The sequence below is a fragment of the Neolamprologus brichardi genome, chromosome 2, assembly GCF_056152115.1.
Source record: "Neolamprologus brichardi isolate AB-2024 chromosome 2, ASM5615211v1, whole genome shotgun sequence".
Taxonomy (NCBI): Eukaryota; Metazoa; Chordata; class Actinopteri; order Cichliformes; family Cichlidae; genus Neolamprologus; species Neolamprologus brichardi.
The window spans coordinates 13,447,150-13,458,298 of NC_142105.1; positions in this window are offsets into that span (position 1 = coordinate 13,447,150).

The following is an 11,149-nucleotide window of genomic DNA, read 5'->3' on the forward strand; positions in this document are numbered from 1 at the left end:
CGGTGCTTAACAAGCTCGAGGTCAAACTGAAAATGCTTCAATTATTGTGAAAGCCAGATGTGAAGGGCTTTCTGATAAAAGACCAAAAGAGGGACCTTTTTTTTCCTTTTTTCCACCCATTCAAAATAATTATGCTAAATAAAAACTATGTGCACTTGGCTTTGCAGCAAAAGCAAGCAAGATAAAACCCGAGATAAGGCCCTTTATTGGAAGAACAAATAACCTTAAAGGTAAGAACTGATTTTAGCATTGTCATATGGCTGTCAGCTAACCCATTCTATAAATTTCATTTAAGAAAATACCACTGATTTGTTTTTAGTCACTTTTCTAGCAACAGGCATGTGTTACAATCAATGCCACCAACTGACTGGCGAACACAAAAGCCCATTCATGGTCAAGCAGACAGACCGAACACACACTATTATGTAAGCGAAGGAAGCACAGGCCTTCCTTGGTGAGGAATGGAAAAGATTTATTTATATCCACAATGAAATGCCACAAAGATAAAGAATGATCTTCACAAGTGCATATTCTTCAAGTTTAAATTTTTAATTAGGCATACACTCAAAACTGTATACTTTAACCCAAAGAGCTATAGTCATTTCTTTACATAGATTCTTAACATACAAATAAGCATACATAAGTCAAATTGATAGCATTACTTTATTGTCTTGTGTCTCTACCATTTGTTTGGGTTTTGTTTTTTTACACTGCCCTCATAGCTGTGATTTCTGGGGTGTACTGTTGGAAAGCAATTCCTTAATTCTGATGAAGAAAAAAAAGCATAAATCCACTAATGCCTAATTAGATTTTCTAAAAAAAAAAAAAAAAAAAAAAAAGAAATGAAAAATAGGTATACTGTAATCCCTCATTAGCGCGGGGGGCAGATGACTTTCCACCTTTGAATTAATGAAAAACTGGAAAACTAATGTAGATCTTCATGGTACACTGGGAAAAGAAGCTGAAATATGCTGAATGTTAAAGTTGAAACAACTCTTCTGGTTGGGTTTACACTTTTTTCACTCTGCCCATGCAATCGTTTTTCTGCTTAGTCTTTAGCCGTTCCACCGTGGGTGTTTAATATTTTACTTCCTGTGAACAAAAACACTGCCTCCCACATTTCAAGACCATGTGCAGTATTTAAATCGGTGCACAGTGATACAGTAATATCCAGTATTTATACAGTAGTAATTAAATAAGTAAGTTAAATAATATTCTAACTAAGTATCACTAAGTTCTTTACAGTAAAATTGCTAAGATATTTACAACAAATATTTAAAAGAATAGTTTGTAGCTGCTTTTTGAAAGAGATCACTAAATCCACACATCTCAAGGTCAGGGGGGGACTACTTAGTTGTGGCATATAATTAAGGTTGTAAAGGAACCATCAAAGGATAGCAAAAGTTCCTTGAGTAGAACTGAGCACACTGAAGTCACTAAATCAGAATCAGAATCTTCAATGTTGTTGTGCTTTAAGAACAAAGAATAAAAGAATATTGCACAGTTAAGTTTGTATTTGGTTTATCCCCCAAGTGTATTTATTAATGCAACAGCCCTGGCGTATGTGCTGTTTCTCGGTCTGTTTGATTTAGCCTTAATTGTCCTGTACTGCCTTCCTGAGGGTAACAGGTGATGTGCGGGGTGGGATGTGTCTTTCAGGATGCTGCAGGCTTTTCTGTGGCAGCAGGACCTGTACGGCTCCTCTAGGGAAAGAAGAGCACAACCGACGATCCTCTGTGCTGTGTTGATGACCTTTTCGAGTGATGCTTTTTTCCTGAGCAGCTGGCGAACCACACTCGGATGGAGTATGTCAGCATACTTTCAATAGAGCACCTATCTAGCAGCTTTGTTCTTTAGGACCCTCAGGAAGTGGAGTTGCTGTGCCTTAATAAAAATGGATTGGATTTATATAGCGCTTCGCAAGGCACCCAAAGCGCTTTACAATGCCACTATTCATTCACTCTCACATTCACACACTGAATGTGGCAAGCTACAGTTGTAGCCACAGCTGCCCTGGGCAGAAGCGAGGCTGCCATATCACGCCATCAGCCCCCTCTGGCCAACACCAGTAGGCGGTAGGGTACAGTGTCTTGCCCAAGGACACAACAACCAGGACAGAGAGCCCGGGGATCGAACCGGTGACCTTCCGGTTACAGATACGCTTCCCAACCCCATGAGCCACGGTCGCAGCTGTGGTGCGTGTTTTCTTGGATAGGTCACCACCCAGGTGCAGGCCCAGGAACTTGAAGTCAGAGACCTTCTCCACACAATCTGACCCTTAACCCTGTATGGGCTAAGGGTCAGATTTGTTCCTTCTGAAGTCAGATATTATTTCTTTGTTTCTTTTGGTATTGAGGACCAGGTTGTTTTGGCTGCACCATGATGACAGTTTTTCCACTTCGTCCCTGTATGCAGACTCATCTCCCCCGGTGATGATCCCAATCACAGTTGTGTCATCCACAAACTTCACAATGGTGTTGGACGGGTGGGTGGGGGTGCAGTTGTGAGTGTATAGAGTGTGAAGCAGGGGACTCAGCACATATCCCTGAGGGAAGCCGGTGTTGAGGCTGAGTGCTGAGGACAGGTTGGGCCCTATTTTGACTCTCTGTGGGCGGTCACTGATGAAGACCTTGATCCTTGACAGTTGGAGTGAGGGAGGCCAAGGTTGTGTAATTTGGTTACCAGTCTGGCAGGGATGATGGTGTTAAAGGCCAAGCTAAAATCAGTAAAGAAAAGTCAGATGTAAATGTCCATTTGTTCTAAGTAAGTTAGGGTTGTATGGAGGCCTATGGCTATGGCATCCTCTGTTGATTTGTTCTTCCTGTATGCGAACTGGTGGGGATGGAATGTGGCTAGGAGTCATGAATGATATGAGTTCTGACCAGTTTCTCGACACTTCGAGATGACTGGAGTAAGAGCCACTTGCCAGGAAATCGTTTAGGTACTACATGGTAGTTTTCTTTGGAATGGGGATGATGGTAGAGGACTTCAGGCAGGGTAGAACTTCAGTAAAGACCCCTGTGAGCTGGTCTGCACAGTCCTTTAGCAAATTGGATGCTATAATGTGTGCTGTTGATATAGTTTGATAATGATATATTTGTGGTCTTTATTTGTGGACTTTGTCTGTTTTCCCTGTGTCTGTGTGAGTTCTCTCAAGATATTCAGACTTCCTCTTCCAGTCCAAAGACATACATGTTAAGTTAGACTTAAGCTCTAAACTGGTCAGACAGTCCAACTAAGTTAACTGTGTGATAACAACCTCGGAAAGCTCAAAGCACTCGTTCTGTGCTTAGTTTCTTTGTTTAGTCTTGTGTTTGAAATGTTTGTTTACTTTTTGACACCTTGGAAATGTAACACAATACATTTTAATGAGCTATAGAACAGTATGCCTATAAGAGCTTCTCTGCTCAATGTCTCTGCTGCTGTAAAAGTCTTTTCAAACTGTTCTGCAAAACTCAACAGTAGTATAGTGCTCTTCTGGTTTTCTTGTATTTTTCCTTTTGCAAAATTTTCACACACATGTTGTTGTTCACAGCCATGTCCAAATTATAGTCCAGTAACTCCGTGATATACGCATGATATACGCATGATACACACTGTTATGACTTTGTGGATGCAATAAAAAGCAAAAGGTTCAGTAAAAAACAAAAACTGCTGATCTGTTTCCTGATTTAAACAAATTAATGTGTTGTCAGTTTTGTGCTCGAATTTAATTTATCAGGACTTAATCACCCCTTAATAACCACAATTAAATGGTCCCAAGTGTTTTGGGTTCAAAGATTTTTCACAGCAAGTGCAAATACATTTTATTCAGTGCATATCACTGAGTGCAGGGCTGTAATATTATAATTTTCTTCAGAACAAGTTCAATCCCAGTACAGCTGCCAACCAATCCTCATAGACTCCTATATTAAAGTGCCCATTTTACATCTTTAAAAACATGCACTGAGAGTCTAGCATTTTCTCCTCCATAGGTGGCGCGTTTTTGTCTTTGTTTTTTCGAACTTAACCTTTTGTCTGATAGATCAACTCTAACCCTCTAAATAGATTTTTTTTCATGTGAATTTCTGTGGCAAAAATTCATGCAAGAGATATGATCTGAAAAGTGAAATCTTCTTTATGTTAGTTTTTAAGTGGATACAACACACTCCAGATCTAGGCCTGAGTGGTTAGCTGGTGGAGTTTCACCCTTATGGTACTTGTTGAACATTCACACATGATGGAAAATAAATAGATATACTATCAATCCAAAGTTTTGGATACACAGTCCAAACCCTTGGCCTTCTCTCAATGAGCTTCATGATGCAGTGGTTTTACTTCACAGGTGCCTTGTCAGGTGTTCTTTCCCAAGTAAAAGGTTAAAAATGGTTCATAATAATTTAGTGATAAAAAACCCCCGTCATATTTCATCTGTGATAATTTATGTTTAAAAAATATTTTCTATACAGTCAGCATTAGTTTATCTGTATCTTATTTTGAAGGTGTAATCTGTAGTTGGAATGCATTGTGTGAAGCAGAAGCCACAGTCACTTGGGGAAAAACATTGTACAGAAAACCTGCCTATCTGTGTCTAAACTTAACCTCCTGCGTCTTTATAAAGACCATCGAAAGCAATGGCTGTAAGTTTATTGAATATTCTGGTTTGCTTTATATGTTTACAAGAGCTGATTTAGAGATTGTTTTGTGAATGTGTTTATACCAGGATTTAGCCTTATCCCAGAAGCTGATTTTGCTTTGAGCTCTGTTTATTAACATAGCAATGATGCTAGCGATCTAATGTTTTCTAGCACTAGCCATTTCTTTTGGTGCATTTATTTCACATGTCAAAGGGCTAAAGCATATTTTATTTCCTTGTTTATTTCTAGTTTCACTCTACCCTTTCATGAGCTATTCAAGCCACAATTGTAAAGAATTGTAAGCTGTCAAGAAGACCGAAATAAAGGAGCAAGACACTCAGTATCCTGGCTCATGAAAATTAAGTTTGGCTTACTGTTGACCTGTGTTAACATACACAGTGTATCCAACACAGTGATAACAGTATATCAGGGTTTATTTGTGGAAATCCTTGCCTTCTTAATGGGGTTGGGACCATGAGTTGTGTTGTACAGAAGTCAGGTTGATACACAGTTGACAGCCCTATTTGAAGACAGTTAGAATTCATATTATGGCAAGAACCAATCAGCTAAGTAAAGAGAAACGACAGTCCATCATTACTTTAAGAACTGAAGTCAGTCCGGAAAATCAATAAAACTTTAAATATGCAGTCGCAAAAACCATCAAGCGCTCTGGCAAAACTGGCTCACATGAGGACTGCCCCAGAAAAGGAAGACCAAGAGTCACCTCTGCTGCTGAGGATAAATTCATCCGAGTCACCAGCTTCAGAAATCGCAACTTAACAGTAGGCGTGGGTTTTGATTATCGATTTATCGATTAAAATCGATTCTGGCTTGGATAACATGATATCGATTCATTGAAATCCGGAATCGATTTTTAAATATAAATTTATTTTGCCTGAAACGCCAGAATCTCAGGTTAAACCTCACAAAATTTCTACAACCACCAAACAGCTAAAACAGTAAACAGTAATAAGAGCAGGTACGCGGATTCTGCACAAAGACGTAAACACAAAACGCGGACCCAACGCATCCGAATCAGAGAGATGTCGCCTTTCTCACCTGACGGCACATATGCGGACACAGACATGCCGTTGGGGCTGAAAGCCGACAGCTCACTGATTTTGAACCTAGCGTTTGCGCTAGATTCTGAAGCTGCAGGTTTTATCTCTCTCCAAACAATATTGACTGAACCAGCAGCCAAAGACGATCCGCTTCACATTTTGCTTCACATAATATCGTCACGAATTTCCTCTTACTTTTGTTGTTTTGCTTCCACCACGATAAAATTACACTTCATGTAGAGCTCTCTCTCTCTCTCTCTCTAAATCAATAATCAAAACCCCTACTTATTATTCACCAGTCTACGGTGTCGGCCACTGTTTTTTTTTGTTGTTGTTTTTTACTTACTTCTGACAAGAAAGCCTCATTTCTGCTGTTCAATACTGAACAAATTTAAACTTTTTAAAATTATGCGAAATTGCAAAATGCTTAGCTGTGTCTCTAATCAAACCTCTGTAACTTTGCTCTGCTTCACTTCGTTTTAGACTGCACAATATTTTTAATCTGTGTTTTATCCTCAGTTACTTTGACACAAAGGAATCTGCTGTGATGCTTGCACTTTTGATAAAGTCTCGCAAGTGTCAGCTTTCTTAAGATAAGAGAGATAAGATCCCTCGGGTGGGTTCCTCTGGGAAATTTGGTTTCCAAAAAAGCACAGCACCGACAGAAGTTACAGAGTTACAGAATATTATATATATATATATACACATATATAAATACAAAGACATATATAGATAAAATATACAAAGGGGATAAATAGAATAAATAGGAATAAAAATAAAAATACAAGTGAATTGCACATTTCAAGTATGGAGTCTATTGCACCGCTGATTATTAACAAAAAGTATTGCACAAAAAGTATTGCACAGTGAAGTGAAGTGAAGAGGCACTACAGCTTAATTGTTCCCCCCTCCTTTGTCCTCCTGTTTCCCCTCCCTCTCCCCTCCAGAGAGGAGTTAAACAGTCTGATGGCGTGTGGGACAAAGGAGTTTTTAAGTCTGTTGGTTCTTGTCTTTGGGAGAAGCAACCTGTCACTGAACAGACTCTTCTGGTTGTTTATGGCCGTGTGCAGAGGATGCCCAGCATTGTCCATAATGTCCAGCAGTTTCTTTAGTGTCCTTTTCTCTGCAAAAGGACATATATATATATCTTCTATCTATATCTTCTTTTTAAAGATATAAAAATATAGATATGTACTGATAAGTGATCAGAATTATAATATTTCTGACTGTCTGAGGCAAAATTTCCCCGAATTAAATCAAATCCAATCTAATCGAATCGTGAATCGAATCGAATCGGGACCTTGTGAATCGGAATCAAATCGATTCTAGAAATCAGTGACGATACCCAGCCCTAGTTAACAGCACCTCAGGTTAGAGCCCAGATAAATGCCGCACAGAGTTCAAGTAGCAGACACATCTCTACATCAACTGTTCAGAGCAGACTGTACGAATCAGGCCTTTATAGTCAAATAGCTGGTAAGAAACACTACTATGGAAAAACAACGAGCAGAAGAAATTTGTTTGATCCAAGAAACACAAGGAATGGACATGAGACCAATTGAAATCTATGCTGTGCCGTGTCTTTGTGCAATCCAGAAAAGGTGAACCGATGGTCTCCACATGCATGGTTCCCACCGTGAAGCATGGATGAGGAGGTGTGACGGTATCAGTCACTTGATTTAAAGCCAGTTGAGATGGACCGCAGAATGAACGCAAAAGGGCCAACAAGTGCTCAGAGTCTCTGGGAACTCCTTCAAGACTGTTGGAAAACCATTTCAGGCGACTACGTCATGAAGCTCATCACAAGAGTGCCAAGAGTGTGCAAAGAAGTAATCAAACCAAAACATGGATATTTTGAAGAATCTAAAATATAAAACATGTTTGGAGTTATTTCATACTTTTTTGTTTATTACATAATTCCATATGTGTTCATTCATAGCTTTGATGCCTTCAATGAGAATCTACAAAGTAAATAGTCATGAAAATGAAGACAAACCATTAAATGACAAGGTGTGTCCACACTTTTGACTGGTAGTGTACATCAAGAAAAGAAAAAACTATAAGACTTTGTGACACTAAAACCTTTTCAGGAAAAATAATTTTTTTTATTTATTTTTTGCCCATAATAAAAAAGAAGAGCGTAAATAACATCCTTACGACAACAAGTCAGGGAAAGTAATAAAGTGATGCAACTGAACAGTTTCCAACATCTGACCACAGCTCTACCAAATTGGTTATGGTGTTCCACCCATTTTTATCACTTTATTACCAGGCGACTTCTACACTGAATGTGCAGAGCTCTGCAACCTTCCAAAAAATTGGCACAGGGTTGTGTTTTAATAATGGATAAAGGCTGCTCCTGCTACGGATACCTCCAGGGTACGAGGGTTAGAGTTTATTTTGCAGACACTCTTAAAAGCAGTTGGTAATGCTGTTTTACTCTGTGCATGTGACTACCAACCTGCTGCCATGGTAAGTGTTAAACTTTGCGTAACTAAATGATTAATTTTATTGCATGCTGTATCATTTCACAAATGGAATTCTTTAAGTACAAACTTATCTCACACAACCATCAACAAAAAGCAACACTATATATATAGATAGATAGATGTATATATATATATATATGTATATATATATATATATATATATATATATATATATATATATATATATGGCAATATTGCTAAGACTTGTTTATTGTTGCTATACGTAGGCATTAGGCAGTGAAATTGAACGATCCCCTACTTTATCAATAACAGATATCATCATCCTTTCACTTGTAGAAATGTTTAGCTTATTTTAGAGTTTAGAAATGTGTTAACATAGAATGTAGAATTATTGTAGAGACACTGACACTGCCCTCAATGTAATAAAGGCCTGACTGTGTCATGAACTTAGGAGTAGATTGTAGAAGACCCCTCCCCCAGTTGAACTGTGAAAGGTCTCAACATTTGTAACTGGATAACTGTGGTCTGGAAGGGAGATGGGTTTTATGACCTCTAGGGAGTCACCTACACCCACAGTGTTTTAACTGTCACGCACACTCACTCACGTGCACACACATACACACAGGTATGCGTACCCCGTCACACACGAGCACTCACATAGACACAGACACAGAGTTTGCAGCACACCGTGGGGGGGTTTTATGATGGGGTCGCCTCTATAAAGCTGGCTGTAACTAACAAAGGAGTGAAGCTTTTGCAGAGGGGCACCGGCCTGGCAAGTCTTCCCTTCTAGAAGATGCATGCTTAAATGAGGATAAATGAAGATGAGTAAAGATGAGTAAAGATGAATAAAGATGAATAAAGTTTTGTGAAAATGACTACTGAGTCCGGTGCCGTCTCTGGATGCTCGAGGAATAAAAAGAACCGGGGTAAAACTGATTTTGTAACACACTCTGTAATCTTTAAAAGCTGACATCCTTTATATCCTGTCAATCAACTCAGACCAACAATGACAAATACATAAAATACACCATAAGACCAAAATGTAGTCACTTAATCACTGTTTAGTCTGTTGCCATGCTGGTGTTTTTGGAGCGAGACGTGATCAGACTTGGATGAGATGGTGGTTTACTAACTTCTAATTCTAACTAATGCTAACAAGCTTTGCTAGCAACCTGCTAAACTGTATAGACTATTAAAATAGAATTTCCCTCAACAAATGTAGCACAAACTTAAATGTAGAGGATATTCTTTGGGATATTCTGATTCTATTAGAACACCACAAACGGAACCAACAACAAAAACACTTTCAGCAGGTCCAGGTCAAACTAGCAGATGTGAGGCCTGGCAGACAGCTATCAGCTCAAACTGCATGTGTGGGCACACCTGTCAATTAAAGCAGCTATACAGCTAACCATCTTACATCTTTGGATACAGCCAAAGAAGATAGGGGGAAACAATCCATACAATACAGCTAATATCTTGTAAGAGAAACTCCCAACACTTTAATAGATTGATTATCTTTTGATGCGATCTGTAAAATGTAAGGTTGCTGATACAATAAACTCTATCAGCCTAACTGCACTTTTAATCCCATATCAGGTTTGCGAATAAGCACACCTCAGAGGGTACATTCTCAGAGCTGTTTTGCATTAGTCCTTCAGCAGCTTAATGTTTCTGTATGACAGTACCTGGTTTTTGAGGCATTCTGAACAGCAGCCAGATGGTTTCCACAAAGCTTGAATTAATAACTTCACCCTGTGTATCATCTATCCGTCCCTCAGCTCATTTTTGTCTGTTTCTTTGTGTGAATCATAGCCTTAAAAGGCGGGGAAGTGCCCAGGGGAGAGGGGATGGAAGCAGGGATTTTATAATCTTGCCTCTGGTGCTGCATCCCTTGGAAGCCGCCTGCTTGATTATGCCAGCAATGCACCTGCTCTTAACCTCATTTCCTTGAACATCTGTCAGAGGTTATTAAGTTAACTACACAATCATGTGCGATTATGGCCCCCTTTACACTTGGCAGCGCAGTCCCACTGCAGATAAAAGATACACTTCTTGTTTGAAGGATATTGTCACTGTGTCCAGGCGTTTGAAGGCAGTTATGAATAACTCAGAAAGACTGAGAGGAGAGCAAATCTTGGTGCTGTCTCTGGGATTAAAGTGGTTTTCTTGATAATGCAAATATTCTAACAGGGTTTCTTAGTCACAGTGAACATTGTTGTAGATGGAGTTGTCTTGTAGTAGTACTAGAATACCTGCTGTCACCTCCCTTTCCTTTTAAGGTCGGAGTGTTGGCGCCTTGCAGAGCTTACTATCAAACATCCAGACCTACGTTATACACTTTTATAAATATGGCCACAGCACAGGTCAGGTCATCTTTGGTTTCTAAATTTGCAGTCCATATTATTCATTAAATACTTTACCAATTATTGGAACATGCCCTGCTAATGAGTTAGCATACCCTGCTAAACTATACTTGGCAGGGTATGCTTTGAGGCCTCCTCATGGAGGACTCAACCTGGGAATATATTAAAATATGACCTTAGAAAAAGGATGAAAACACTTGTCTTATTTTACTAAATGTACTTATTTAGCTTTTCCAGCTCTGCCAAACTGTCATCAATATTTAATAGCATAACCAGTATGCATACAATATCTTCATTACAAAAGATGCAAGCTTTCAGTTGCTGCTCCTGGCCCCAGGATATATTTGAAAAAAAAAATAAAAATAAATAAATAAAACAATTTTCTTATAAATTAATTAAGAATCTGGTGTTCTTTATTTATGTTTAGTACAGCAATTTAAAAAGAAAGTCATGTTAGTGCTTGGGCCCACTTGGGTTCATGCTAAATAAAAATGTAGTAATGCTGGGATCATGTATCTGTTAAAGTGATGCCTGGCTTTTTCTCATCCGTACTTAGGAGCATTAACAGAAAAGACACCGAGCAGTTACATTCAGACATGAGAGCACAAAGAGCAACAGCTGCGATTTTGAAATGGTTTAATGGCGAGGAACAA